The 5,188-nt window shown below is 36.9% G+C and overlaps 1 non-coding gene across 1 annotated transcript; it reads left to right on the top strand.

The window, feature by feature from the left end:
• Positions 1-1,368: 1,368 nt before the first annotated feature.
• On the top strand, positions 1,369-1,475 carry LOC122149700. Its single transcript, XR_006163280.1, has one exon. It is a non-coding gene; the product is annotated as a U6 spliceosomal RNA (small nuclear RNA).
• Positions 1,476-5,188: the final 3,713 nt, after the last annotated feature.

Below are 5,188 nucleotides of genomic sequence, written 5' to 3'. Positions count from 1 at the left end.
GTGCTCACCCATTGGGTGAGGTGGTGGATGTTAGGTGTAGTAGGTATGGTTGACTAATTAGGAATTGATATCCACCTCCCACTGGACGGCACAAGAAAGAAAAATAGAATTTTTTTTTTTTTTTTTTAAGTGAGGAGGATGAATGAGAGCACAGATTGGTAAAAATAAAAAAAGGAGGTGCAGAAGAGGATATATAAATAAAAAGAAAAAAAAAAGAAAAGCTAGAAAAGGAAAAGAAAAGGTCAGCTGGCAAGAGTGGCAGCAGGTGCTTCTTTTGGTTGCTAGTTTGGCAGCACTGGGGTACTTCCCACCTGGGTGGAATAACTGGTGGGAATGTCCTACCAGTTACTGGTGGGGGTGTGATCTATGGAATTCATGCCCACAGAGGTGGCAGGAACCTGGTGCATGTGAACACCTCACACAGAAGAGGCCACAGTTTCATGTGTCTTGCATTCAGTGGGAGAATAACCTGTCAGTGACACAGGCACAGGATTTAGAGCTTCAGGCAATAGCTCTATTGCATGGGGTGCATTGCAACTGGTGGATGGGCCGTTGAGGAAGTGGACAAGGTACCAGGCAGTTGGAGAGTGGCTAGAGGTGCCCTCTGTAGCCACCCAATTGATGGGGGCAGAGGGCAGGTTCACCCCTAGTCACAAGAATGTGTGTTTGGTAGAGTGAAGAAAGCACCTCTCTTGTCACAAGTCACTGGCGTGGTCTTGATGCCCTTCTGGGTGTGTGCAGTCAATTATCCAGTTCGTTCCACTTAGACTTAGTCATGTGGGGCTCCACCCAGAGTCCAGAGTGTCCAACTCCACCCCACAGGCCTTCTCCCTTGTCCTTCACATAGACCCTCAAACCAAATGACAAGTATTCACTAATGATGAGTTGTTTCTTCCCTTTTCACTGACTCCCACCTCACTCTGCAGTCTCCTGTGCCACTGGAAATCTCACTCATATCCCTACGCTTCCCTCTCCAGACCCTCATATCTCTTTCCAACAAGTGGTTAATCTAATTCTTTATCTTTTCATGTGATGCTCAGAGTTCCAGGATCATCATTTGTATATATTTCACTCAGTTTTTCTGGGCCTCTGTTGTAGAGACATTGGGCAAAATGTGTTACCAGGACACCATCCAGTCTCTGCCTCTGTCTGATTGTATGTCTTCCAAGACTTATTAGTCATGGAGAGTGGTTAAGAGCTCAGAGACTGCATTCAAATTTCTGGGTTAAAATTCAGTTTCTGCCATGTAGCTATGTGACCTGGTACAGGTTTCTTATTGGGCTGACAATAATAGTAACACAGATTGTTGTGAGAACTAAATGACTTAAGGGAAAAAAAAAAAAAAAAGCTCTTAAAATAGTACCACATGTGCTTGCTTCTGCAGCACATATACTAAAATTGGAACGATACAGAGAAGATTAGCATGGCCCCTGCGCAAGGATGACACGCAAATTCGTGAAGCGTTCCATATTTTTTGTGGTAAACTGTGGTCAATGACATGAGACAAAGTATATGTGAACTGCTGTATAGAAAGTGAATTTACTCTGTAAATCTTCACCCAAATCACAATAAAAAGAAGAAAAGAAAAGAAAAAGAAAAAAAAAAGTAGTATCACATGTGTTTGCTATTCTTATTGTTATTACAATAATAATTATAGTAGTTACCACCTAACTCATTAAAAAACAAAGGAAAATAAAAAACCTACTGACATTGAGTCAATTGCAACTCATGGCAACTCTAAAGGATATGGTTTTCCAAGGCTGTAAATCTTTGTGGAAGCAGAATGCCACATTTTCTCCCACAGAGCAGCTGGTGAGTTCAAACTGTGAACCTTTTGGTCAGAAGCTTAATGCTTTAACCACTATGCCTCCAGAGCTACTCACCTAACCCATACTTAGTATCTTGTTATCACAAAATTATTTCTTAGTCTGCTTGTTCAGAGCTTTCCTGTAGCATAAAAGGTTTGTTTTAATTATTATTTTCAAAGATCATTTTGTCAAAAGTTTGAGGCTGTATGTTTTTTGTCATTAAAGGTGACACTTGTTAGAATGTTTTTTGAGGCGAAAATTGTTCATTTAAAGCTGTAAGCTATGTTTGTTTTAGGAAGTTGTATTTTCTTATAAACTGTTAAAATCAACACATTGCCTATGTCCTAACTTAACTGATCCTGTTACAACTCACTTAGTAATATATACAAAGTGAACATTTTCTTTATATAAATTACCAATATTACATAAAAGTCTTTTTTCTTGCATAAATCTGTTTATTATTTTAAATAAATAGTTTTGAATGATTTGATTTCAAGCATAATGCAATATCTTTTTCTTTCAAAATCCATAATCTAATTTCTTGTGCAGTGATTCTTAAATTTTTTTAACTCAGACCACTTTATACTTGTAAAAATTATTGAAGACCCCAAAGAATATTTGTTGATGTCCTTATATCTATCCATTGATATTTAGTATAGAAATGTAAGCTGAGAAATTTTAATTAATTCATTTAAAAATAGAAATAATAAATCCATCAGACAGTAACATAACATTTTTATAAAAAATAACCCTATTTTCCAAAACAACTATAGAGGAAAATGTCTTTTTTCTTTTTCAGTTTTTCAAATCTCTTTGATGTCTGCTTTGTTATGTTAATTAAATGCAGTCATGAAAATTGCCACAAAAAAAGAAATTACGGAATTCTATGAAAGGTATAAAAGAATACCTGAAGGATTCTTGTTGATTAAAGAGTAATTCTCTGTGCAAGTGACATATAAATTGAGATATGAATGAGCAGCAGAAGGGTACCAGGCAAAGTGGGAGGCAGTGTTCCAGGCAAAGACAACGGCACATAGGAAGGCTTTAGTGATGGGAAGGAAATTGATGCATTTGAATAATGGGAGGAATGCTGGTGATACACTTGAAGAGATACCAGGACCAGTGTTATATAAAGCTTTGGGGTCCATTTGGACAAATGCAGGTTTTATTCCAAGAATAAGGGGGCACCATTAAATGACATTTCGAAAGGGTGGTGTTGGAGATGACATGACCCAATTTGCATTTTTAAAATATCACTCTGGCTTGCTTATGGAGAACATTCTGTAGTGGTAGGAAGGTTGGATATAGGGGAAAAAAAAATTTAAACCTCTTGTAGCAGAATATACACGAGGTGATATATATTTAGGAGGTAGTACAAAGTGAAGTGAGTGATTGATTGGATATGGGCAAGCTCAGGGAAGGTGACTTGTGTTTTGTCTTTTCTTCAGCTCATTCATTTTCATCTAATGCATGTGTTTCGTTTTTGAATCTAATAAACAAATCATCACATTAGACCATGAAGCAGAAATTCTGTGTTTGAACTAGGGCCTTGGATTTGTTATCACTACCCGGATAGAATTTTAGGAAGCGTGTCATTATTTATTCTTTCAGAATCAAGGCATTTTTATATTCTGTACCATCATTTGGATTTTGCAAATCTGTGTTTTTGAAAGAAATTATCTGGAATGTTAATGCTTTGAAACAGCCATTACTTTAGCTAGTATTTGTTTCACAAGCAAAGCTTTCACACTCCTCCCTCTTTTGCTTATTTTATATTCTCAGAGCTGGGTTAGTTGGATAAAATGGAATCTGTCCATCATAACAGTAGCCATCCTGGGTATCCAGATGTCGGGGAGTTTCTGCCAGGAAGGGAAGACAGCTGTTTGGAATGGGAAAGAGTAGAGGATACTGCAAAACATGTCAAGAGCTTTATCAGTGGAGAAGTTGACAGTTGGTAGCAGGAAGGGGAGAGCAGACACTGGAACATGTCTGGAAAAATCAATTTTGCTTGTGGCTTAGGTGATAGCCTAAGACATTAAAAAATGCTTTGTGTTATAGAATCCTGCATTTGTCTGGATTATCTATCCAACCAGTCTTGTTTAAGTACAAGCCATAGGATTAGTAGATTGTAAACATGACATGATCAGTCAATGTATATCAGCCCACTATTAAATAGACAGGCAGTACAATGAGTAGTTTTATAAATTGTCTGTGACAATTTTTGTCTATGCCTCTAATGTATTTGGGATGCTGAAATATTCTGTCTTAACACTAGTGAGGAAATAGAACACAACCTATCACTATTAAAAATAACTTCAGTATGGTAAAATGAAATATGTCTTCAGGGTTTTACCTTTTCATTGAACTAGTATTTTAGTTTTGATTCTTATTATCTCTGGAAAAAGAGAGAGAGGAAAAAAAAATATTAGGGAAACAGTTTTGACTGTCAAAGAATTGCATGTACATTCTCCTAGAGAGGTCCTACAGGAATGTCTTCTGAGAGTATCCCAAGAAACCTTTTTCACATTGTCCACAGTTTGTATACAAATTCTCTTTTGTTTTTGAAGGCGCTCTGGTGGTGTAGTGCCTAAGGCGCTTGACCGCTAAACGGAAGGCTGGTGGTTCACACCCACCAGCCACTCCTCAGAAGGAAAGTTGGGCAATCTCCTTCTGCAGTGATACTGCCAGGGAAACCTAAGGAGGGGTCGCTATGAGTCAGATCCTACTCGACGGCAATGAGTTTGGTTTGGTTTTGGTTTTGGTTTTTGAAATGTACAAAAATTCAACATAGCATGTGATCTTATGGGCAAGTGCCCAATATTTCTTTCCTTTCATGGTCAAGCATTTTAGCTAGGGTTCTGAATTGTTGTTTTTTTGGGGAAACTTGGTCACTGTGGACTTACATGGAAAATATTTTGTTATTGCCATCTTGCCTTACAAAGATGAGCTTGATAATGGTATGTGTTGATTTTATTATGATGACGTGTGCTAAATACTTGTAGTGCATGTCTTTATTTATCTTAGTAATTGATGGACCTTTAAAAATATCACTTAGTTTTGGAAAATAGATTTTAAAAATCACTCTAAAAACTTTTTTTGTATTTATAAATTCTTTTAATGTTCCCTTAAAAATTTATTGGAAATGTTGTGTTACCAAGTCCAAGAATTATGCATGTTATATATATTGAAGTAGAAAAGAATTATATGGAATCATCTTTAAATATTATTTGCCCCTGATTCTAAATCTTGTTAGCCAAGATGATTGCTAGAACCATTCACTGTACTTAAATAGCCAATTCTGGGGAATTTACGAGATAGACTCATTGATACTTCCATAGATGGGCAGGTAGATATTTCTTATTTCTTATGTGCATATTTGA

This window comes from Orycteropus afer, unplaced genomic scaffold, assembly GCF_000298275.1.
Source record: "Orycteropus afer afer isolate SDZICR_OR568_19922 unplaced genomic scaffold, OryAfe1.0 scaffold00041, whole genome shotgun sequence".
Lineage (NCBI taxonomy): Eukaryota > Metazoa > Chordata > Mammalia > Tubulidentata > Orycteropodidae > Orycteropus > Orycteropus afer.
Note: the sequence above shows the minus strand (reverse complement) of the source record. Positions and strands in the feature narration are given on the sequence as shown.